This window comes from Sabethes cyaneus, chromosome 3, assembly GCF_943734655.1.
Source record: "Sabethes cyaneus chromosome 3, idSabCyanKW18_F2, whole genome shotgun sequence".
NCBI classification, from domain to species: Eukaryota; Metazoa; Arthropoda; class Insecta; order Diptera; family Culicidae; genus Sabethes; species Sabethes cyaneus.
The window spans coordinates 239,952,299-239,979,720 of NC_071355.1; positions in this window are offsets into that span (position 1 = coordinate 239,952,299).

Consider the following 27,422-nt stretch of genomic DNA (forward strand, 5'->3'; position numbering starts at 1 on the left):
AGTGAACAACGAGTAACGGTACATTTAGCTTAGTATCGACATTCATCGAACCTAATTGGCTGTGTAATATCCTCTTGTCGATTGAGAATGGTATTATTCTCCGCTGCTGGGGCGAACCTTTATTGCGTGCGTTTTACATAATTCGTACACAAAAGACGGATTGTAGTATTATATATTGTATAGACGAGGCAATAAAAAATTCCTGTTTTTTTTTAGGTTCGAGACTAGATCATTGTAATGATGTGTAAAAACATGGTTCTTGTATTGCACTCTAGAAAAATGATTCACGAGAAAAAGCTTGTTTTTCATCTTTTTAGCTCAGACCATACGCATGTGAAGAGGAAAATATCACGAAATGTTTAACAAACTTTGTTAAAATATTTATCAAGTTCGTTTGGTGGCTCCATCAGCAAACAAGCATTAGGTTATCAAAGCACAAAGCGTCTCCTTCACAGGGTTTAGTGATGTTAGCGAATTTTTACCCTTTACCAGCGAGCTAACAGCTGTCATATCAAGCCGATACTAAGCATATGCAAACAATTCTCCGAAAAAAAATTGTAATCCAACCAAACATAGAAACGCATTCATTCGTCAAAGAAAACCAAAACACACGAGATGCTGCATCCTTCACTCGGTCGAACCGCTCTCTGGCTCTGGCTGCCCGGCGCTGCCAACAGTAGGTAACACCACCCTGCACTTTCGGCTGAGAACTGCAGCAGCTGCTAAAATACAGAAAGTGGTATTTTGTGCTCACCATGTACCAACCAACCAACCGCCACCGCCAGCACCGGTTCGGGACCAGGTTTCCGTTCCGCTGGTGGCTCGATTTTGCCTCGGTGCATAAATTATCCGCTCTGTTTACGCTTCTCCGACCGATGCGATGTTTTACAAATAAACGATAATGCAAAGGTAAAATATTTTCCCAAACCACGCGGAGATGTGCTTTTTTTCGCTGTAACTCCACCCACCCATCCACCCAGAGCTGCGGCAATTCCTTCGCTGAAAGCTTGTGCGTTGTGCAGTTCTGGGCGAGTATTCCGCATCAAATTAGTTTGCCCGCGTGGGAGTTCGATCAGGTGGAGATTACCCAATACGGTCAATTCTCGGTTACAGCATGTTTTGCAATGTCGCACGTAAATGTCAGCAGATAAACAAACCTTCCGCCGGGTATCGGTTTAAAGTCACATCATACTGGTATTGAAAATTTCCGCCCCTTTATGGAATATTCCGAAGTGTACTCCCAATGATAACCCTGACGGTGGATGGTGTGTAAACATATACAAACTCCTTTTAAGTCTAGGCCGTAGGCACCTAAGAGCTTCGTAAAAAAATTACGGAAGTGAAGCTAATTCCATGTTCTTAAAATTGTTTTCCCCTAAGGAATAACCCTACCTCTCGATCTCTAGTCAAAGTTACACCATCAATATTGATATTCGAGTACAGTGTGGAACACTGGTGAATGGCGTCAAGGTAGCACCCCCGCTCCCCCACTGAAGTTTGACATCAAACCGATCGACACGTTGGCTTTTCGGTGTGAGAAAATGCCGCTGAGAAAACAGTGAATACAAAAACAAAGCGCAAATGCGGCTCGAAATTTACCAACGACGGCGAAGGCGAAGGCGAAGGCGGAAGGATATGTTTTCAATCATAACGAAATTTTAGATTAATGCGTAGGTTAATCCGCTGACTCGATTCGGCGAAAGAAGAAACAAACACAAAAATGGTTTCCGTGTCACGGAATGAAGAACTTTTCGGTAATGACGTTTGACGTTTTGGGTGTGGTGTTTCAAAAGAAAATGGCACTCCGACGATCGGCGCCAAGTTTTGATAGCATTGTTCAATAACCGTTCAATGTCGCACTGTTTTTAGAGCAATTTTACTGAATTATTTCCAATTTTGCATGACAGCCGGTCTCTTATAAGAATCAATGGTTTTCGTACGAAAATAGTGTCATAAAACTATTGCCTATTTTTGTATAAAATTAATAGTCATTTTTGACAAATTTTGGAGGGACTTCTCTGTGGGAGTCCGAAAGACCAGACTAGAAAATTTTAAAGATAGCGCTAATCTGGTTGTAGATTTTCATATCGCCAGTGTTAGACAAACGGGAAACTCTCAGTTTGAAATTCACATCGTTGAAGTATTTATGAAAAATCAATGATCCGAGGTGGCTACCGTTCCCAAACAGAGCAGCAAATTGCCCAGAACAATTATCACCGATTTAATACGGCATAAGCTTTTGACGAACTAATGTGAATGTGCCAATCGAACTTTAACTTGCTGTCAAGTGAAGACCCATAATTCTAACAATGCCGAAATGTTTCATTTTGCTTCCATTGATTTGAAACGTGAAATTTTCGGAGTTGCGGAAGTGGGAAATCACTTTTAAGGCTCTGTCCCAGTCCCAGTCCCAGTCCAAGTCCCAGTCCCAGTCCCAGTCCCAGTCCCAGTCCCAGTCCCAGTCCCAGTCCCAGTCCCAGTCCCAGTCCCAGTCCCAGTCCCAGTCCCAGTCCCAGTCCCAGTCCCAGTCCCAGTCCCAGTCCCAGTCCCAGTCCCAGTCCCAGTCCCAGTCCCAGTCCCAGTCCCAGTCCCAGTCCCAGTCCCAGTCCCAGTCCCAGTCCCAGTCCCAGTCCCAGTCCCAGTCCCAGTCCCAGTCCCAGTCCCAGTCCCAGTCCCAGTCCCAGTCCCAGTCCCAGTCCCAGTCCCAGTCCCAGTCCCAGTCCCAGTCCCAGTCCCAGTCCCAGTCCCAGTCCCAGTCCCAGTCCCAGTCCCAGTCCCAGTCCCAGTCCCAGTCCCAGTCCCAGTCCCAGTCCCAGTCCCAGTCCCAGTCCCAGTCCCAGTCCCAGTCCCAGTCCCAGTCCCAGTCCCAGTCCCAGTCCCAGTCTCAGTCCAATATATAAAATTTGACCGAAATGACGGGCATGCAAAAGCAAAAATATCAGTTTTCCAGCTATTTAAATTGTTTCTAAACTTCTTTAAAAGTCGAAGAGTACGCAAATTAAAATATTGAGAGAAATATGGAAGTAATTTTTGATAGGCCTCAAGGTAAAGAAAAATGTAAACGTAGAGGGAGAGTTTATCGACTGTAAATTATTATGTTTTGACGGTTTTTCGGCTTTCAGTCAAGTGGATGTAGCAAACGATTGTTTTACTTTTACTTATCCGACGTTTCGGTGAATTATTTCACCTTTTTCTAAGGATTAAAAGCTTAATCGTTTTTTGTCATATCTTTGTGTCGTATTCCTATTGTGCAACCTAATAACATAGCGTCAACTTTGTATGTATTTTATTGAATTTGAAATTTAAAACATATCGGAAATAACGCTTGCAAAAAATGACCCGTTTAAACCAACCCAAGCAAGAAATTCCATCAACTTGCTATTTTGAAGGTATATAAAGTAATCATTTTCAATGTATTGAAAGGTTATTATGCGTTGGATAAGTTTTGATTACGAAAATAATATTTTTTCCAACTTTGTACTTTTCGAGCTTCACGGGGGTGAGATTGTGCCAAGGCATCATGTTCGATCTAATTTGTGGATTTCACATACACAACAAAAATACGTCAGTATACACTAGTACACTCACATTCATTACTATTGAGCACAATATTTTCACAGATTAGTTTGCATTATCCATTTTGGAGCAAACAGCATCGTAGGTCTGCTAAATAATTTAAACTAATTTTTACTATTGCAAATTGCATTGAAAACGCGAAATGCAAAAATCTTGTGAACAGTTTACAAGTAAAATGCTAGCAGCTAGCTGTCAAATATTTATGTTAACTTATTACGAGTGTCAATCCCAATAAATTGACATGAATAATTGACGGCTCGTTACTGGAATTTTGCTTGCAAAATGTCTGCAAGTTTCTTGCATTTCGCGTTTTTGATGCAATTTGCAATAATATTTTTTGAAACGATGGTTTTACAATTGATGAAGGGACGGTAGGGGAAAGAAATGAAAATTTTTTGGTGAAGGTGGGGAAGAGCGGTCCAGTGCCTCTATGGTTCAAAGGTACAAGTACCAGCGAACCACATGCCCTGGCGGGTGTTGTGGGTTCGAATCCGGTTATAATCTTAGATTACAGCTTGGTTCGACTCATGCACCCTCCAGCATTGGACAAAAGGTAGGAGCCAAAATGACTACTTGTCAAGCATAGCTACCAATACCCCCCCCCCCTCCCTTCCTTTCCGCTCTTCCCCACCTTCACCAAAAAATTTTCATTTCTTTCCCCTACCGTCCCTTCATCAATTGTAGAACCATCGTTTCAAAAAATATTAATATATATGTATGACCGCATTTCAAGGTCAAGACTAAAAACTTGAGATTAGTCTAATTTTTACTTTTTCTCTGGAAATTTCAGATGCTTTGAATAAAAACTCTAATATAAGACAAATATATTATACGTGTATAAACTGCCAGTTTAAGAAGGGGGCGGGTGTTCCACATATCCTAGCATGTTCGCGGGTTGTCGAACGAAGTAATGGTTACTTTTGTTAATTGATCAAATAGGTATGCCGCCTTAGGATACACGCCCCTGGCTATATAAAGGCTGTCCATTGACTACGAACTCATTTTTAGTTATTTCAGACCTCCCCGGTTTATTTTCGTTCATACCTTTTGTATGATGCGTTGGTTTGGGCCGACCCCCTGCCCCTAATAGTCCACTTAGCTCATGGAAGGCCCCATATGAACTACTTTATACTGATATATATGCGTATTGTTTATACACATGCTAATGTTCACTGTTTAGGTTAGGGTAAATAACTTTATGTTTTTGGCACAATGTCACCCCTTAGAAGGGGTGAGATTGTGCCAAAGTTCATGCACTTCCAGTAAAATTAGGTTTCATTGTAACTAAACCATCTCTACGGTAGTTGTTAATTGAACAATTCAGTATGTATTGACAGGTTTTAAATCAACTTAGTTCCTAAATTGTGTGTTTACTGAGCTAAAGAACAAAAGCATATGCTTTTTTGGCATAATCCAATCTCGCCCCGGGTGACGGTATTTTTAAAGTTTTTATTATCCCCCCCCCCTTGGAAATTGGCTTGAAAACTCAGGGGGCAAAAAAGTAATTTGCAGAATACGAGTTAAATTTTTCAATTAATTGTCTGTGGGCTCTAAAGCCTGAAAAACTCGAAAAATTAGTGTACGAGTTGAGTTAACGCTTCTAGCACGAAACAGAAATGGGAATTCAAACAATGGAATTTCCGAAAATAAGCCAAAAAAAATTCTTTCGTTTTTGACTTTTTTCGTAGATTTTGGCATGGAAAATAATAACGTATACATTAAAAGCAAGAATAGATTTGGTTTTCACGTTTAAATTTTAAGTAAATTTTAAAATCCATTTTTTTTGCTCGATTAAAAAATTCTCTTTGTTTTTTTATTTGTTCGCAACACCACCCTCCCCCCCCCTTCTTCAGTGGTCCAACATCGGAGGGACAAAAACTTTTTAAAACATTTGTAATGGCCTAATTATTGTGATATTTCCAAAATTTTCTATGAAACAAACTACAAACGATACGTTTTTGTAAAAAGGAGAGATAGAACTTATAAACGAAGAGAAAAAAAAATTGACGGCCATCTTGGATTTGGCCGCCATGTTGGATTTTATCGAAAACCGCCTTTTTCGGCATGATCACCTCAACCGATTTTAATTTGAAGACCACTATCGAAAAGTCGTGAAAAAATTCTATAAAAGACATTTATCAAGTTAGATCTACAATGGCATTAACTAAATAAAACATTCAATTTTCTGTAGTAAGATATTCCATTATATGATAGTTGTAAACCCTAATACAGATAATAATTACTTGTTTCGTTTATTTAATGCCACTACACATGTAATTTGATAAATGTTCCTCACAGCATTTTTTCTCAGCTTTCCGATGGTGGTCTTGATATTAAAACCAGTTGGAGTGATCATGCCGAAAACGGCGATTTTTTGATAAATTCCAATATGGCGGCCAAATCCAAGATGGCCGCAATTTTTTTTCACTTCGTTTATAAGCTCTATCTCTCCTCTTCATAAAATCAACCGTGTCGTTTTGTAGTTTGTTTCATAGCAAATTTATGGAATATCACATGGTATAGATCTCAAGGTTTGCTGAAAATTCAACTTTTTTTGAAACTATTAAGCCTGTTGACGAACGAGAGGTCCACTACTTCGAGGTATTAAAAGTGTAATTCTTATTTTGTTTTAACCATTTTCAACCAATTAAGCGCAGAAGTTCCAATATTTGAAGACCTCGTGTCAGTAGCGGCCCCGTTCCAGTGAAAATTACTCCAGTTTTAAATGTACTTTCAGTTTATATATATATATTGCAGTTGCTAGTTTTGCAACTTTTCAGCCGATACGAGTACAAAATGAGCCAATTTTTACACCAAATCAGTCAATAACTCAGTCTGAGTCGAAGATACAGCCTCGTAGTTTTCTGCAAACTGGTGTATTTTTATGATATTCACATATCTGTAGAACATTATTGTAGTCTAAACTGTGCAGTTTTAAACATATAACAAATGACGCCCAATATTTCTAACATTGTGATATTAGGAAAAATGATATCTACAGCAAATAGTTTTGCAATAAGATTATCTACAACTTTTCGGAAGAAACCATAGCTCTGTATCATAAAACAAAAATGTTTGATTTTGCAGAGCCACCTGTGGTTGAGTTCCGAACTAAAACTAGTGATCAACCATTGCCTCTATTGATATGCAAAAGTTCTCCCAAGCGTACTATATACTCTCCTATACTACGAACTGATTATGCAAACAGCAACTCGGAGTATACTACAAAAGATTTAACTAATGGTCGCAGTGGTCCAGGCTCCCATAAAAAAAGCGTACTATTAAAAGAGCTATTAATAAGGTTCACGATTTCGAGCATTCAAACCACTGTACAACGGTACGAATTACCCAGCCGTTCACCAACCTCATCTGCTGTTCTGATGCATGGTTTTAACCCATTGCACGAACCAACCTTGCTAGTTTCATTTGAAAACCATGTTCTAGCATAATCTGCCACACAGCTCGTTTCGTTTGACTGAATCGTGCGGCGCCTCAAAGTCCACAAACGGATGATGAGTCTAAAAGTTGTACTCCCGGAACTAGTAACTAGTCTAGAAACTGCTGCAGGGTAAACAACTGTTCCATCGTAGAGAGCAACCCTGCCGAAAACCAGCTTGGTACTCGACGACGAAGGACTCCGCTAACGATCTCGGTCTACAGGCTACGGAGCACCTTATAGGTAGAATTGGCCAATGTAATACCTCGATAGTTTTTAACTCGAGTCGATGTCCTTTTTAAAAATAGGGCACATGAGGCCATCCAACCACTCCTACGAAATTTGTGCTTCCCCACTGACAATGATCCGTGGGATTGCGTCGTACAGCCGTTCGCTCCCTGGTTTTAGAAGTTCAGCCGGGATACCGACCTACCCAGAAATATCACAGTTTTAACTATAGAAACTCCTGATGTCGTTGACGAATGTTTTCTCTGCACCGGCGAGCACTTGCTACTCGTACTCGCGTTTTTAGACGGTGGCTTCTTTTTAGCCGCAGTGAGCTTACGACTCCTGGCTTGGTTCTTCAAATCTGTCACTCTCTGGCTTTCGGCATCAAACTAACTGCAGCTGTTTCGATGGCACCATGGATGTTCCTCCACAGCCCATTTATATCTTCTCCTTCTACCTGCTGCTTTGCGATTCGTTGATCAAGCTTCCTGGCGTACTCCACTGCCACACCATCTGAAGTCAACCGCTGGATGTTGAAACGCAGTGTCCACTCAGTGCTAGCCTTCGCCGTGTACGACAGCCTTGCGCGAACTTTACACAGTACGAGATAGTGTTCAGAGTCGATATTTGGCCCCCGAAAAGATCGTGCATCGATAACATCCGAAAAGCGTTGACCATCAATCAGGACAAGATCGTTCTGAGAGCTGAAGTCTCCATTTGAAAGCCATCACGTATGTTTCCGAATATTTAGACGTGAAAAGTAGGTGCTACAGATGGCCATCACTGGTCGACAGATAAAGGACAGGACGCATCTCAGATGATGATTTTCACATCATGTTTTGAACACTATCCATATGTAGATCGTCTCGAGTCTGTCGTAGAATTCGTTCTTATCACCATTGCATTTATTATTAGGTAGTCGGTACATATACGTTGATTAGGCTGTAGCCCCTAATTCTCAACACACATATATGGTCATCTACGGGCATCCACCGAATAACTCGTTGCTTGTGTTTTCCGAATTCTACAAAACCTACTTCATGTTCTGCCTTTCTACCACCACTATAGTAATTTTGGTATTTAAAAAAAGTGCCTGCAATACGGTACACTGCACGGCACTTGCTGTCTCCGGAATTTGACGACCGAACTTTCGAATATCAGCAATCTCCACACCGAGCCGAAGTAGCTCTCACCCAAGTAACAATTTGGGTTTTATTATACTCTTATAATGGCATTCAAGACCAAAATTGGTCTTGAAGACCACCATAAGAGTACAATAAAACTCACATTGTTGCTCGGGCAAGCAAACTCTCGTGCCGATGCCGGTTCATGGAAAGTTCGTACATTCCAGGTACCGAGTTTCCAATCGTTTTCCATTATTATAGTATACTATAATACCAGGATCGCGTTACTTGCATCCTTTTGGTGCGTCTCGCATCTTATATGTAGCTTGCGGGATACAGCATTTGATATTCAGCCACTCGCTCCGAGACAAACGCTGTTTTAGCCGCCCCTCACCTAGGAAGCAGGCGTTAAAGATCGCACCGCCTAGATTAGCTGTCCCAGTATGTATATGGAATATTTCCAGATATCGCCAACGATCGTCATCGTTTGATTTCATACCATATTATGATATCATGACGGTTTAAACAATAAGATCAATAAAATACTTGATGATAAGTTTAAGTTGCAACTGTGCGATAATATGACCTACGGATCGCGTACCCAGCTGATTTAGTACTGTAGTTTGCAAACTCATACAGAACTAGAGCTCTACACACTATTTATTCTCGAAGTTTGCTTAGGGCTTATGGGCGTAATATTTTGCTGTCAATACTTGGGGGAAAAATAATAAAAACAAAGGTTGAAGACACATGAATCACAAGTATCGACAAAGTAAATTAATCTTTACCTATTTTGATCAGACCGACCAAATTTTAACTTCCATAAACCAGAGACCACAGGGTACATAAAACTTCTTACATTAATTTTATTTACACATTCCAAAAAACCTTGAAACAAACCACTGAATATGAAAGCCCAGCTGAAACCAGACTTCATTTTCCGACGTTCACCCAAACATCAAAGCCCTCCAGTCAGTTCAAAACCATACAGCACCGAACGCCGAAGCGGTCAGCGGTCGTTACAAATGAAGCTGGAATAATTTTTCATATTTTCTTTTTTTTTTTGGCCATGCTGAAAAAGTCAAACCACAGCCGATAAAGTTGGGGGAATGCGCCGTCGTAAAAATTACCCGGTATGGCCGCAGGTAATACACGAAAAGTGTGATAAAAGCTTTATTGGATTGGTACGGTGGAATGATCCTCATTAATAATGGGCCTGCAAGGGACCTGCCAAATTTTTGTTTTCCGCTGTCTGCAAATTTGCGTACATTGATGCAGGCAGGGTGTAAAAGGTCAATATTTTTTAAGGGTCTGCAACGTTGTTAAAAATGGTGCATCAGTACGTTCGACTTTTCGCTTTTTGGTTGTTCTGCTAGCGGAACAACATATCGTTGTCCCGGGAAAATTCACAATATCCGTCTCAATTAATGCCATCGCATCGGATCGAGTTTGATTGACACGGAAAACCTATCTATAGCCTACAGCTAGTCGGAAGCCACTACCCATCGGACCGATATGCGAGCGACGGTTCGCGTGCGTGTAAGCGGGAGACATTGAAAAATGACTTTTATTAAGAACGACACTCGGCACATGCAGTGTCCTGCCGACTTCAATTGCGCTATCCAATAAATTAGCCGTTTTATCCGACGGTCGGAAGTGACACGTGTCAGTTACTCCTCCGCTCAATCCGTATAGACACGGACAGGATTGCCAGTGAGTGCCGGCGGAACGTGTTAATTTAGTGCCGGAAGCGTAAAGCCATTACTACCAGTGTTGGCGCCATTTTTACACGCGACCAGGAAATGGATGAGCTTATGGCGTTCGGTTGGGCAGGCTAATAGATTGCGTTGCTCGGTTGGACCTCGCAAATTGTTTCATTTCACAAAATTGACCGTATGGAATAGTTTCTAATTAATCATAACATTTCTTGCTACTAACTGAAGTAGAAAATTTCCAAAACAAGTAGGAAATACAATAATGTTATTCTCTTTCAGCAGCCAACCAGCCCGGGGTTTACGAAAATATTTTCCCTCTATAGTCGTTTGCTTCCCGATAGTTGCTGTTCAATTCCGTTGCACAAATGCAGTTACTCGAAACTTCCCTGTGAAACATCACAAAAGTAGATAAACACTCACGCTGGCTGTAGGACCCGAACAACCGACCGATGCAGCTACCTACCAGCCAGCTAACCCACTAACAGCAGCAGTGGCAGGGTTTCGATTTTCCCGAACCAACTTACCAACAATGCCGAGCCAAGAAACGGGAAAGAATCCAGCCCGCTGGCGCTGCTGGCGTTGTTGGTCGGCCCGGCCTGGCTGTTCGTTCCCGGTTGTGTAATTTGCATCTTTGCATCACTAATAGCTGGTTAGATGTCGTAAAACTATCACTCCCGCCCACACCGGCGTTACCCGTGCTGCTGCTGCTACTGATGCCCCGCTTCGGGTTAATTTGAATAAAGTAAATGCATTTATATTACCGCATTATAAGCGCACAGAAAGGCGAGGCACCATCAATTATAATAGCAATCAACCAGAAACAACAGCAACAACAATTGCATCAGCATCAGTAGCAAATGGGTGATGCGATGGTATAGTGTAGTAGAGCTGCACTGTTGTTCTTGATACACAACCGGCAAAGGCAAAAGCAAAGGCTCCCGGCCACCGCACCGACCGCAATGGGAAAATGTACCAGCAAAAGCCACCGGATCACGTCACTACTATCGCATCGTGTTAGCTCCCATGAGAGATGAAGTGCTCTTTTGCGTTTGCATATATCCATCCATCGCATGTCAGTGCGGATTCGGCTAGTGGGCCGAAAATCCGATGCGCCAGGATCAACGCAATTAACCGCAAGTTGCTTGAAAGTCATCAAGCTGAAATTCATGAGTAATGTCGCTTTAGATAAGGACGAGCGAGATCAACTTAGGACGGAAAGAACTAGAAATATCGCTGAATTGTTCCGAATAAATTTAATTGTGATTTATGTTAATAAGACCAAACTTTTACATAAATTTAATCACATTAACAAAGAGATTTTGTGAAAATAATATCTCAACAGGTGTGCCTAGAGTTCAATGAAATAGTTTCTCCAAATTATAACTTTTCAGATCAGACATTTACTCCTCGACCAAAAAGAGTCATTGCAAGACCCGTAAAGAAAAACATAGCAATAAGAATTTGAGGAACAAGATTTGTTTTTTGATAATTAACGTGACGTTAAGTACAGCGTACTCACAATTATTAGAAATTTTCCATCAATTACTTCTCACTATTCATTTATCAGAGAGGTGTGAATCTCATCTCACATCGCACTTCTAACTTTTCACTTTTCATTTTACACTTTTCACTTCTCATTTTTTACTTTTCACTTTTCACTTCTCACTTTACATTTTTCACTTTTTACTTCTCACTTCTAGTGTACTTGAAATCGGAGTATGAAATCTATCCAATGTAATATTGTATTAGACGTCAATTTTGACTAATTTGGGCTGCAAATTGAACTGACTTCAAATTTGATTTGGAGTAATTTCGACTGGAAGTTCCACTTGGAAATAAAAACATGAAATTTGACATGAAACAGAATTGTAATTGGAATTAAATTAGATATAAAATTGGGCCTGCAATTGAACTTAACATTGGATACTAAATTAAACACGATGTTTGACTTGAAATTAGGATTAACATTTTTCGTCCTACTTTCTCACACGCATCTTTTCTGTTCTGTTTACTCTTTCCCAGTCCCATGTAAATTTTTGTTCTATTTTTTCTTCTCTTCTGTACCGTTTCCTTGGTTTTTACTCTTACGCATCTTCTATTCCCTTCCATTTTACTTCTTTTTCTCTGTTTTTTTTGTGTCGCTTGTTTACTGTTTATTTGTTCCGTTTTTCTTAGTTTCCTATTCCATTTTTTATTATTTTCGGACCCATTTTCAATCATTTTTCCTTTTGTAATTTTCTTTCCCCTTTTCCATCTTTTCTCTTCCTTTTAACTTGTTTTTCATTTTCGTCTTTCTCTAAATCTTTTTATCTCCTTTTCTTCTAGTCTTCATTTGTACCGTTTTCCTCTTCTAAATGTCCTGTTTATTCGTATTTTTCTGTTTTATTTTACCTTCTTATTAGTTCTTTTTTATTTTTTCCTTTTCTTCTTTTTATGTCACAATTTTTCACAATCTCTTTCCCATTCCAAATTTCCATTTTGTATCACTTTAGACTTCTATTATCCGTTTTCGGCGCCCTATCGATTTTTTCACGCTCACTATTCTTATTATCTTATTATTCAGGTTTCTCTTCTTTTCTGTTCCGTTTCCCTGTTGATGTTTTGTTTTCCCTCTTTTTCTTCCCATTTACCCACCTCTGTTGTCACGTTTTTTCTCTTTTCCTCTCTCGTTTTGCGTTATTTTCTGTCCAGTTTACTCCTTTTCTATTTTTCTGTTTTTGTATCTCCTATTCTTCCTCTTATAATGTCCAGCTTATCTGCCTTTTCTCTCACGTTCTGTTTTTATTTCCGCTTTATCCCGTTTGTATTCTGTTTTTATGTTCCTCTTATTCTGTTCTCGTTTTTCCACCTGCTACCGTATTTTCTCCATTTTTGCTCCGTTTATTCTCCTTTTCCGTTTTCTTTTCAAATTTGTTCCTATTTCCTATTTGTTGTTTTCTTAGTTTTCTTTATCGTTTTTCCTTCTTCTTTTCTCGTTTTCTTCTTCTTTTTTCTTCGTTATTTTGCTGTCCAGTCTCCTCTATTTTTGAACGTTTTCCCTTTTCTCCCCTGTTTTCTTCTTTTTCACATTTTTTCCGTTTTATTCCCGTTTTCCCTTCCATAACATGATTTGTATCGTTTTTCTTTTTTTGTGCTACTTTTCCTCTTTTTTTTGCTTTTTTTCTTCGTTTTTCTTCTTGTTTTTCACTCGTTTTTTGTTGTTTTCTTTCCCGACTTTCCTCTTCCCTTTCTCCCTTTCGTTTGCAGTTTGTAGTATTTTTCTAACTTATCTCCTCGTTTTTCGTCTGTTTTTGAATTTCCTCTTTTCGATGCCTCGTTTTTCATTCTTTTCTTTTACGTTTATTCTGTGCTTGACACCATTTTTCCTTTACTCTTTGGTTTTCCTTTCCTATACAGTAATGTTCCGATTTTGTCAGCCACATGTTGAATTTTGGACTGACAAAATGGAAAAACTGGCAAAATCGGGAAATTTCTTTTTCGATTTTTTTTTTCAAAATTCAAGACTTAAGACCTTGCATTATCGAAGTCTTCTACTAAAAATTAAATTTTAACCCTCAATTGGTCAACCGAAAGCTCAATGAACCGGGCACAGCACACTGGTCCAGAACCTTTTTTGGTGCGCATTAGCTTTGAGCGGGAAAACTTGGTTTTAGGTTTATGGAACCTTTGGAAGAGTTTCTTAAAATTAAAAGTTCTATCGTCCAGTGGAATTCAAATTTTGTTTAATCCCCTTACAAGTGAAGTAAAATATTTATTTATTTTTTCAGTTTATATATAACACATTGATGTGTTCTGCAAAGTTTTACAGCATATTATTACAAGAAATTTTGCTGAAGACAGTAACCTTCTATCTCTTCAGCGAAGATAGAAATACCCTATTGAAAATCGTTAAAATCAGTTTTTCTATTTTAGCTGTTTTTGTAGTTGTTATATGCCTTTTTCCTGTTTTACAGAGTTGTACAAATAGTAAAAATACACAACATTGCTGAAGATAGTCTACCTCTATCTTTGCTTGTTTAGGACCTATAGAACTTTTACTATAAAAATATCCTAATTTTGACCCCGAATTACTCGCAAGAAGGCATCATTTTATTCAGAAACTCTCCTCAGAGAATCAGAATAGTTTCAAGCAGGCTGAAAATTTTTATAAATCATGTTTAAAAGCACAAAAGCTAAACAAAATTTATAGGCTGACAAAATCGGGATAAAAAGCTGATAAGATCGGAGGTGGAGTACCTACGAATGGCCGAAACACAAATGGCCGAATCACGAATGGCCGAAACACAAATGATCGAAATAACAACTGGCATAATATATCTAATGGTCGAATCACAAAACACGTATGGCCGAACGTCACATTTGGCCGAAAATAATCACACCCTTCAGCCTACAAATGTTGGGTATACGCTGCCCTTCCTGGCTGCCGCTCGTTCGGAGCCCTAGGAAAATGCATGCACCTAATTAGTAGTGGTTTCTGCGGGGGGGCTTTTCGCGATTCGGCCTTTCGTGATTCGGCCTTCCGTGACTGTTGTTGGAATTCGGCCATTTGGATTTCGGCCATTCGTGATTCGGCCATTTGTGTTTCGGCCATTCGGTACCAGCCCTCGGAGGTAGACAAAATCGGGAGCAGACAAAATTGGAAGCTGAAAAAATCGGAACATTCCTGTATCTTATTTTTCGTCTTTTCCCAACTTTTTTATTCTTTTCTTTGGTCCATATTTGAATTTCTTTTTTTTTTACTCTTGCTCGTTCGGTTATCGGGTTTTTCACTGCCTCGCTATTATTCTTTTCTCTTTAGGTTTATCTTGTTATCTGTTCTGTCTTCTCTCTATTTGTCCCATTTGCCCTCTTTTTCTCTCCCATTTTCCCACCTTTACTGCCACTTTTTTCGCTTTTGTCTCGTCTTACCTCTATTCTTGTCTCGTTTTCCTACTTTTTCTCTGTCGTTATTTTTGTCTTTCTGCCCGTTGTACCGTTCTTCTTTTTCCTCTTTCTCTGTTCATTTCTTATTTTCCGATTTCGTTTTTTGCCTTGTTCAGTCCTGATTTTTCTCCCTTGTTTTTCTCTTTTCTGCTCAATTTTTTGAATTTTTCTTCCTCACATATGTGTCTATTTCCGCCAGTCCGGCAGAACAAAGGGATGAAATCAGAGATCTCCAATGCTGACGGTTACCCGCCATGGCTTTTACCTTTCGCCAGAACAAGTTCTCGTCTACAGCCCGGATGTCGTTGACTAACCGGCGACGGCATGAGCCTCTGGGTCTGCCTCTCTTACGCTGTCCTTGTGAATTCCAGTCGAATGCTTCTCTGCAGACCTCGTTCGCTCCTTTAGAATTTTTTTCCGCTCTTTTTTTTCTTGTACGACCATCAAAATTTTCCCCTCTCTTCCTGTTCCATTTTTTGTCGCTTCTTTAAAAACAGAAAAAATAGGAAAAATAGAGATTTAGAAATGGCTCTGGAACTGGACCTCAATATTAGAAATTTTATATTGACTATTTACAATTGTGTATTCTAGGATTTAGAATTAAACATGAAATCGAGTTAGACTTTAAAACAAAATTGAAATTGAATTTGAAACTTCACTTAAAATTGGACTTGAAATCAGTGGTGGAATTGGTCATGAAATTAGAAATGAATTTGAACGAGAAATAATGCTGAAATTAGTCTTGAGATAAAGAATTATTAATAAAGAAAATGAAGAAATTTTTTTGTAAATTTATTAACTTATAATAAAAATAGTGACAGACTGATCTGCGGACTGCGGACTTGTGCGTTACAGAAATTATTATTATGTTTTATATTAAATTTGCAAGAGAAGTTGGGACACGTGCTATAGTGTGCCTCTGCCTGGGCACGTTAGTACTTTCACTTTCAATTGATAATTTCTATTCAATCCAGTTCCAGTTTTACGTAACATTCGTATCTGTCAGCCACAGGGTTGTATTCGCTCTCAAGCGATTGCACTGAGTTAGCAGTGTCACTAGAGCAGCAGGTTTTTAGTCTTTCAATTATAACATTTTCACGATAAGTTCTTAAATTAACGGAAAACGTATACTCTGGTACAGTTGAATTTTTAATTTCAACTTACAAATACAAAATATCACATTTCGATTGTGCATTCAATAAATTCTATCCGGACATGTGTTCACATCAATTTGTTGGTCTTTGAACTTAAATCCAATTTTTGGAAAATGAACGTGCAAAGCAACGTGACAAGCAATTCTTCCGATTTTTGTTCTGATTAAAGATAGTTGGGGGCGATTTCTCATTTTTCCTCGGTCACTACAGATGTCTGAGGTGTCTGAGATGAAAAATATTTTATTAGAACATTTATTAAGATAAAAAAATTACATGATGCTTCTTCTGGAGTAAACTAAGAATTATAATGAAGATGAAGCTGACACAAAATAAAAACAATTAACAAACCTGTACTGTAACAAAATCAAAATAAAAATCTGAATGCAAGCTGAAAAATGGCAACTAAACAGTAGTAAATTGTAAAAACAAGTAACCAAAATCAGAAATTTGAGATGCGAAACGGAAGGAATAAATGTACAAGTTTATTAAATTATTCCATTATGATCTACACTGTTATTATGGTTAGTTGAGTAAAACTCAATTCAAATTTCTCAACCGCAGCCTCACAAAGCACGAAACAGACACACACAGCCACAAGTGAATTTCGAACAAAGGCAGCCAAAAATCAATCAAATCAACGGCCGCCAGAGGAGTCTTCCTTCCGAACAACGCGCGACACTCGAAGGCATCAATCAAAAAGACCGCCAGCGAGCGATTAATGGAATTCAGCCAAAAAGCACATAAAAACCAAATCGAAGGCTCGCGTGCTCGGTGGCCGTTATCCTCCGACGATCCGATCCGAGAGCTATGAAACGGATTGAACATTGCCGGAGCACGTTAGAGTTAGAGGGCCACGGAGGAGGGCTGTGGGGGGAAAGGGAACGGCTTTCGCTTGCAATGCACGCCGGTGCGGCCCAGACCGGGAAAACGATATAAATTAATGAAGGAAAACGAGCCGGAAACTCCGAACGCACCGGAACACGTGTTAAACACAAACACGTTTCGGAACGGGAATGATCCGTCCGGCCCGTCGGAACCTGTTCACGCAATAGCGGACGCAGAAAAGGTTACTGAAATTTTTATACTTTATTCAGGTCGATAAAAGACCTTTTTCCGGTGGTTGTGTGGCCCGCTGAAGTTAGCACCGGGCAAACAAAGGCAGTGAATTGTTTGATGGGATTTAATTTCTAATCTGTAGTTCGGTTCTGGATAGACTGAATATGGTACTGAAATTACTAGTTTAGTTTACTAGCTTGTTTGAAACAAACTTATACCGACGAATCAAGCATTTTTGATCAATGGACTCGGATTATGCAATCAGACCCAAATTGAAACTCTAGCAAACACATACGTGCTTGAGCGTCCCGAAATTTCGGCTGTAAAACTTTCTCTTCTTCTCTCAGAAGCAGAAAAAAGGTTACATTTTTATTCCGGCAAAGTTTTATAACGAGAGTTACGAGTCCGGACCATCCTTTGCAGCGGCGGAGCTGCGGTTTTTTTTCTCGGTTGGAAAATGGTGGGAGAGACCGACCGTCCTTTCCGTCCGAACCGGTCCGGTGTCAGGTGCCGCAGCCGAGATTAAAGGTCATTTTTGGAAAGTGGTTAGCCTTTATTGCACCTAATTACCCTCCGATGGATGGTCTAATTTTGATACCGACTGCGATTAACCGTACGCACAAGGGTGCAGGGCGCAGGGGCCAAACCAAGCCAATAAGGCTAAATTATTTCGGCTTCGGCGGCTGTTGGTACATCATAATTACGGATTTTACGAGTTTACGTGCGGATTTATGGTCTGATTTGGGATTATGGGCTGCGCGGCTGTGAATTTTACGGCGCTAATGGGAACGCAGTTACTCTCAGCCCGGTGGAACTTCCACCAGCGAAATCTTCACCTTAATTACGATTTTATTAACAACCCAGTGGAATCATAATTGATCAATACATCTGCCTGCCGAATAATTATGATAACTCCGACTAACGAGGATCGTAATCGCTCGCACCGGAAAGCAACAGCCACACTAATTTATTAATTGCTCTGTCTATGTTCATCGCCTTTTGCGTGACGTGCGTGACGGTGCCGCGTTGTTCGTCCGGTAAATTATTATTTTACCCGAAAGTGAAAATCAGCAAAGACGGTGCAAATGTGACGTGTCGCACGGAAAATTATCACCGGCTTCAAATTAATTGGCATGTAAAAATAACCCACAATAGTCATCGGCACGAATAACGAATTACGACAGCGGATTATTAATGTCCAGCACTTAACGCCCAATGATGGGGATCGCTCAAAACGATATGTTTAGCACAGAAAAAAAAATCTTCATAATTCGTCAACGGCATCACTAGGATCAGGACCCGATGGAATCCCCATCCGAATGCGGATAGATATTCACATCCACTTCCGCTCAATTGGGCTAAACGCACGCGGGCGCGCATATTTTTATCGCTCCGCTCCATTATCGCGGTATTCACGATGATTTCTGGCAGCTTTCTTCTTTCCTCTGCGTAATATTGGAGCATAGATTTTTATGGATATTGAACAGCTATCATCATCAGCCTGCGGGGATTCATTATTATTCTCTACCATTTTTTTCGCCTGACCTCTACCATTCTTCCACCCACTCTGCCGCTTCCTTTCCCCCCTACACACATACACACACCGACAACACGTGTTAAAGTGCCTCCCATTGTTGTTGGCTCTTCACATGTGTCTGCCCGTGGCAGCAAAAGGGGATCCCCATTGATGGGAAGCGATTTTGTGCTCCGATTTTCAAATTGCGCATACCGTAATCGCACATCAGCCCGTCGTCGCAGGTGCGACGCGACGGACGGAGGCTGATCATGAATAATGGGCTCTTGTTCCCAGATTTAATTTTCAATCAAATCTAGAGTGATTCCCAGTCTCGCACGTTTTTTGTGTTCCCCTTCGGTCTTCGGTGTTCGAAGCATCATTACAGTGTAGCGGAATGCACTGCGGGATGGAGAGACGGGTGAAACTATGATAACGAATAGCTCAGACGAGAAAGGTTGTTCCATTTTTGTTGAACATCAAATATTTTTCGTGAAGTGAAATTTTAAAGTTTGATTTTGTGCAGATCCTGAATTACCAAATTTCTGTATATTATTTTATTATCTATTTTTTACTTTCGAATCGATCGATAAAAAAATTAAAATGTTTGCAGCTTGTTTAAATTTTGCATTTTTAAATTAATTTGCCACGAGGAAACACTGACCATGAATGAGGTGTAATTATGACATTATTCAAATAAAATAGTTTCAAAAGAAAGCAGAATAACAGAACTAAGTACGAATGTGGAAATATTCCTCATCTCGTATTGTATGTGACGCTGGAATTCGTCATTTCAATGTCAAGTTACTTGGTCCCGAGTCGGGGACTGTTCTCATCACATAAAATCATCAAGTCGCCCTGTCCGCATCTCTTCATGGCAGCACAATGCGGAATGCAGAGAAAGATTTTGGCGCGTTTGCCGTCGTTGTCCGTATTACTTTTGATTCTTATTGAAATCAAACTAGAGGAAGTCACGGCAGCACAAAGTGCAGTAGCAAAGTTTTTGGGAAGGTTTTTTCACCAACAAACTGTACTAAACTGAGACAAACTACAAATATTAATCTTTTGCAGACGACAGATATGCACAGAAAAACTAAAGAAGACATTTAAAATTAAAGATTTTTAACGACGAACTGAGACAACTGCAGGTACAATCTAAACAAAAGACATTTATAACTAAAACTAACAAGACAAAATATTGTAGCTATCCTTGAAAAAGACTAAAATAAATAGTCGAAACGTCGGAGTGAATTGAAAAAGCCAATTCTAAATTCCGTAAAAGACTGAAAAGGCCAAAAAATTACGATAAAAGTTATGTTTTAACGTAGATTGTTCGTATGAATAGCCCCCTTAATCCAAAACTGCCAAAAGTTAGTCATCACTTACTATAATGAAAATAAAAAAATAACTTATTTGTGTTAGGAAATATTGACATAGTTTCTTCGGTAAAGTTGTAAATATTGTAAAAACAAGCAACTTCGCTGTAGAATTAAAACTTCTATCTTTATCGAGTGGTGAATTATAGGGCATATTCTTTAAAACTTCTTTAAAAATTGGGTTTTCATACTTAGCTTTTCTCAGTTGCATTTTACAAGAATACAATGTTCTAGGCAATTATCGAAGCTCCAAAATACACGTTTTTGCAGAAGATTGTAAATCTCTAGGACCTTTCCTTACAAAGTTATCGCTTTTGGCTCGTAAAGTTAAGGAAAAATAAAGCTTAAATAAGCGATAACTTTGTAAGGAAAGGTCCTAGAGATTCGCATTTTTCTGCAAAAACATGTGTTTTAAGTCTTTCAATAATCGCCTAGAACCATATACTCTTGCAGGGATGGTTCGATCACTTTGACTCAATTTTGATTCATTTGACACTACCGTCTCAGCCGAGCAAAATTTGACAAATTGACGGATGGGACATTTGTAGATAATAACTAGATCTACAATTTTGCTAAATAAAGTGTTGCTGCAACTTTTGTAGTTACGGCGCTACAATGCTAGTACCTCTTTAGTAACTAAATGAACGTTCATTTAGTTACTAATGATGTACTAGCATTGTAGCACCGTAACTATAAAAGATACAGCAACACTTTATTTAGCAAAATTGTAGATCTAGTTATTATCTACAAATGTCCCATCCGTCAATTTGTCAAATTTTGCTCGGCTGAGACGGTAGTGTCAAATGAATCAAAATTGAGTCAAAGTGATCGAACCATCCCTGTACTCTTGTAAAATGCAACCAACATACGCTAAATATGAAAAACTTATTTTTTAAGAATTTCCAAAAAAATGCTCTATAGCTCTACGCTCGATAGAGATAGAAATGTCATTTCTTTAGCAAAATTGTTTATCTTTATATGTTTATAACTTTGCCGAAATAACCATGTGTCTATCTACGAACTCAAAAACATGGACGTGTATCGAGCCTTTAGCGAACGCGAAATACATAAAACGTGTGCTTGCCGTACTCTCATCTGGGTGGTTAGGGACAAGCGGAACCCATACAAGTTTATAGTACTCGACTTAAGCTTCAAGATGAAGCGCTGATTTTAAAAATCAGCTTGCCCCATTTTACCCCACGGGCACGTGAATCTATGGAAATTTAAGACTTGAATATGCGATAATTCAGCAAGTAAAGGTCCAAGAGATTTGATGTCTTCTGCAAGAACGTGTATTTTGAGAGCTTCGATAATTGCCTAGAACATTGTATTCTTGTAGAATGCAACTGAGAAAAGCTAAGTATGAAAAACTAATTTTTAAAGAAGTTTTAAAGAATATGCCCTACAGTTTAGCACTCGATAAAGATAGAAGTATTAATTCTTCAGTAAAGTTGCTTGTTTTTATAATATTTACAACTTTGACGAAGAAACTATGTATATATTTCCTAACACAAAAAAGTTATTTTTTTATTTTCATTATAGTTAGCGATGACTAACTATAAACAGTTTTAGATTAAGGGGGATATTCATACGAACAAAAATGCTGAAGACCATAAATGATAAAATGAAAACAAAAGACACTAGGAAAAAAGCTTTTGCCCTTTCGGACTACTGTGGAGCGCCTTAAGGGGAAACCGAAAGTGGCTCAAAGATGGCTGGATAAATGGCTACCATTCGAAGCATGTATTGTTTTGCGCCTTAAAAATGTATCTGTATTGGCAGAGCACGCTTTCGCCACGTAATCAGTGCTCCCAGCGCTGTTATAATTTACTAAAACTTGTAATTCAATTTATCGATCTGCTATGTATCAATAAACGCTCAGCAAAACATAATTGCTAATGGAAAATAAATTTTACTGATCATATCGATCATTACGTGTTCATAAAAGCGACCAATGTATAATTTGGAATTAGTTAATAGATATTTGGTTGCGCACATATTTCGTTGAACTAGCGATTTCCGAAAAAGCAGCAACACAGTATCAAACTTTCGTCACATCAATGAGCTTTTAAAGAGCTTTCAACTTTCGCCGCTTCAATGAGCTTAGAGTGAAATAAACAAACAAAACGCAAAAGCAGGAATCAAAAGCGCAATCCGATGCAAGCGGATTAATTAAACATCCTAGTGATTCTACGCATTATTCAGATGCTGCTGTTAATTTTGATTGAATCGGAATGCCTTGATAAAGAAAACAACCCCTTTTTCGGGATGTTTGTAGTCAGTGCGGTTGGCTGCGGATCAGCTGTTTATGTTTGCAAGCTCCGCTATTTGACATGTATTACCGATACTAATGCAATATTCAAATAAACGTTCAGGTTTTGAACGAACACATGAGATGTACAGTACAGTGTTTGTCGCACTAACACAATAACGTTAGCCACTTTCGGTTCCGCCTTAAATACCTTATTTTTTTGTGCATTTGAATCACACTTCCCAGTAACCAACGTAAAGGTGGAAGATTCTTCTCCTTGTCTCTTTGTCTGGTACACTTCATGCGACTGTGCAGATCCGGAAGATATAGCGTCAGCCATTGCTTTCAGATTATTTGTACAAAACCCAAACTCACAGTTTTTTGCCGCATTGATAATCTGTATTCTGATAACTCTCCCGAGGTTGGTTCAGCTATGCTTGTGAGCGGTCGGTGGACGATAAAGTGACCTGGCGTCAACACAGCAAATTCGAACGCCGATGGTTTTCTTAAAGTACGTTTGAAAGAATTTCACCACAGCTTCCCACAGGCCACCGAAGTTGGGACAGCATTTACTCTTGCTCCAGACAGGTCTGCCGTTAACTGATCTTGTACCTTGGGCTTGTTCCGAATGCAACTCCCCGCAAAATAACGTATGTAGCCCTAAGGGCTATAGGAAAGGGTGACGTAGAATGTTTTACTAGATGAAGTTCTGCTTTATGTCAGATCATTAGATCAAGGACTAATGCAAACTGCATTTCTGGCATGTGTATGTTTACTAGTGTTCCAAAATCCTCCATCAAACGGCCTTTTTAAAGTCCACCAAGTAAATGAAGATAAAATCGAATTTTCTTTGGACTGAAATATCATATTGGTTTAACAGCAACAGTAAAAATTGTTTTAGAGAATTTTACAGTGTTTTAGCTTATTGTTAGTAGTTTTAGGTAAACGCCACAAAAGTGGCAAGCATTTGGCGTTTCAGGTACGATTAACTAAAAATTTTAGCAATAAATGCACAAATTTAGCCTTTGTTTAATTCATTTATGACTTTTAAAAGGGCCATTGGTTTCAAATAACATCCAAAGCAAAGCACGTTCAACGCAAATGTCAGTCGGATGTCCTTTCTTTTTGGTATGAATGACAACAGGTACGGGGGTTATTGGCATCCATTAACTTTCTTTCGCACCTAGAAGGTTTTACTAGCAGCTCTCACTGCAGTTGCCATCCACGCTACCTCCACTTCCATCCGTGTTACCGCTGGTCGCCTGTAGTCGTCTGGAGCTTGCGTGTCTCTGACGATGTTGATTACTCAGACTGAAACTGTCACTGTTTTACAGCTTACCGCTTGTTATTAAGCAGAAAACATGGCACGTTTTGGAAAAGGGGTTTGACCTAAAAGTATTAATTTTCGTTTGAAGAAAATTAGTTTACCAATCGAAAAATCATCAGTTTGTGTAGTTTCAAGCAGTCCAATCTCCAATCACCTTAATTTTGGACCACTCATCACCAATTTCCCAAGCATCTCAGAAGTCGCAAATCACTTTCGATCCGGTCGAACCATTCTGCACGTTGAGCTCCTCTATTCTTGGTGCCAGTGGAGTTGTTAAAGAGAACCGTTTGAGTCGCGCTGTAGTCCGGCATTCTTGCGACACGCCCGGTCCACTATAGCCAACCGACTTTCATCAGATGTACGATGGGAATCCCTCTAAAAAAGAGTTCCTGAAGCGTGTGATTCATATACTTACACTACTCGGCGTTTGTCTGGTTTCCGCCTCTACCTTTCATGTAGTTGGTCTTCGACGGATTTATTTTTAGCACAATCTTCCGCTAGACTCCGCTTTCAGTCAGGCGTAGATTGCCTCCGCCGTCCTGATTAAGATATCCTGAGTCATCTACCTGCTCGTCGAACTACCTCCTGAAGAGCGATGGTGAACAGCATGCAGATTAAGCCGTCACCTTGTCTCAACCCTCGCCGCATCTCGGAGGAACTCTAGTGTTCCCGAGATGCGCACGAAACACATTACTCGATCCTGATGTAGCTCTGATCAGTTGCGTCAGTTTGTATGGAAACACGTGTTCGTGCATGGTCTGCCAAAGCTGTTTTCGAATGACTGTATCATATGCTGCTTTGAAATCAATGAAGATGTGATGCGTGGGTACGTTATACTCTAAACATTTCTGCAAGATCTGTCGGATGGAAAAATTGGGTTTAGTGGCGCGAGCTCCCATGAACCCCAGCTGACAATTGGCTACGAAACCTTGTGCTATCAATGACAGCCGGCGCAACAGGATCTGGAAGAGTGCCTTGTGGGCGGCGTTTACCAGCGTTATGTCACGATAGTTGCAACAGTGGAGCCGATCACCCTTTTTGATGGGACAAGCAACTGCTGCAATCTATTGGTCCGATAGCTTCTCGTCCTCCCAAGTCGTTTCCAGTGTTTCTCGGCCATGTTTATAAAGCTCTGCTAGTGGGCAAAACCTTGTCCTTACCAGTGGTTTTGTAGGTCTTCAGCAACCAGATTTCTCGTTATCCATGGTTATTACGTAAAGACTTGAATGGATAAACCCCTAATCCAAGGTGTGACGCGACCCATGCCGAGGAATGAATGGTGGAGAGGGTTCTATAAATTATCTGCCGCAATGGATCCTGTGGAATACCAGGTCGCCCTCCACAGTAATTTGCCCTTGCTGCATCAAGCCGATCACTGATGCAGTGGACCATTTCTTACCGAGCATGCTCTCTCTGCCGAAAAACAAAGAAACGAAGGAAGTGGCGAGGAGCCCTGTTCCTCGTCTATCCTCAACACGCCGACTCGTAGTGAGTCGACAGACGAGGTGGCTCCAACTCTGAAGGGTGAGCTGAAACAATGGAAGAGCCGAACAGTCATGGCCAATTGGATGGCCCTACAATCGCTCAAACAATCTAAAAATCTATACCGTCGAGTATTAACGGGAAACTAGCAATCATTAGCTTTCCAAGTAGCACACTATAGGTCCATTAAGCTGATGCAACCGTATTACGACTGAAATTAGTCATATTTCAGTTACCACAACAACTTTGTAACAACCGTGTTAGTAGGGTTTTGGTCGGAGAGCCCAATTTCGGAAGTAGTTTTCATCCGAAAAGCGGGATTTTGTTTATTGAAATGTATTAAACGCACCTTAAGGTTACTTAAAAGTTGCTGAGACTCAATAAGAGATATCCCAGTACGCTTACCGGTCTTGTGACAGGACATTGTCCAAGTAAATATAATGTTCAGAATCAAATTCTTTTGCTCGTCCCGACATGTGCCAGGTAATGGTAAGTAATTCTTACGAGTTTGATTCACCTTCTCGTGCAACTTGCGCGTGTCATTAGCTCAGAATAATTTTTATAATTCTTAACGCCCTCCTTCTTTCCTTGTCCTCCTTCTGGCGCTTTTAACTCCTCAGAATTGTGGTTAACTGGTAACTTGCTCGTCAGTATTTCGTTAAGTACTCCCTAGTGGCCAAGTTTTCCAAGCCAGGTTTCTTTCCTCTTCATCGCTGGTTGGCATACCCAGCAAACCAATCACTGCATATACTCAATCTAGTCTTTTTTGTTTTTATTTTTATATGACTCTTTTTTAGGTAGCGAGGAAGTGTCTGGTGCGAAAAACGATCAACTGGATGAACTACAGAATATCGATATATAGGCCAAAAATATATTGGATCGTTCAAACAAAACAAAAAAACACACTCGGTGGAGGTAAATTACACCAGACTTGCCGTATCGACGTCCGGCAACAGTTTGCTTGTTTCTATCGCACCGACCGAGTAGATAACAGTCTATCTTCTCGGCGGTAGAAATAAAGAGCAATCATACAAAAAATAATTCTCATCGTCTAGGCTAGCGTGTGGTCCGTGGAGTGATAGAACTAGGAGAATAAAAACAAAAATTGGATATTAGAATACCTAATGTAAGAGTGCGGCAGTGGTTTAATTAGTAAAACATTCGGGTATCAACCGAAAGAGCATGGGGGTGAGCCCCACCCGCCGTTAAACGACCCATATTTTTGGGCTGTATATCGAAATTTTCTAGTTCCTGCAGTTTATCATTCGTCGCACCAGACATTTCCTCACTCTTTATCTAGTACCGGTAGTAAGGTAGGGACCTCTGAGATGGCCGAGCGTATTCTGCTCCAACCGTCTTCGAGAGTTGAAGAACCTAACTCCTCGAAAGGTTTGAACTTAAATTTGTAGATTTTTTCGGTGAAATTTTTCAAAAACTCAAGCTATAAAAGTAAACGGTGTCTAACTCAAACAATAGAATCCTCGGAAGAAGGAAGTGCCTTGTAGCCTGTGCAAGCTATAAAGTCCTGTCACATTGCTTCCCTACCGACCTGGGCATTCACATCCCCGATGACGATCTTGATGTTCACGTTCCTAGTTCGTTGGTAGTGCCACTACTTTGGTAAAACTGGGATTTTCCGCAGTTACTGGTCAGGCATTCCAAGTACCGTGTTTCTATTTGTCGTCCTTGTTTCGTTGCCTTGGTCGAGGCTGAATATTCCGATCCGTATTTGCTTGAATTTCCAAAGTATTCAATTTAGGTAGGTTGCCTTACTAGGACCACGCTACCGTGTCTTTAGTGTCGAGACACTACGTTTCTTAATTCAGCCGCTCGTCCCGGATCAGACGCTGTCGTGAGCCGCTCCTAAGCTGGAGTACAACCGCTCACTTGGTTGAGAAACCGTTAAACCATCAAGAACCGCCCTGAGATGTGAATAGACTTAAGCCTTAAGGCTGACAATGCTATTCCATAGTGCCTCCTTCGCTGTCGGTTTAAGACCTTTGTTTCTACTGAAATTGATTACTCGTTCTCCGTTAAGGTTGCTCGTGTTTAAGCTTGCTGGAGGCTAAGGATCACCGTTGAGTCTGTTTTATACCTGCAGGTATGCAAGGCACCGATGTTACGCAGAACGGGCAAGTTTTAACTTTTTCGAAAACCAATGCCAAACATACCCTTTTATATAACGAAATCCGATAGAATCAAATATCCGTCGTGACTGTGGAACAAAAGTTCAAATAATAACGTGGCCTTTTCTCAAATTT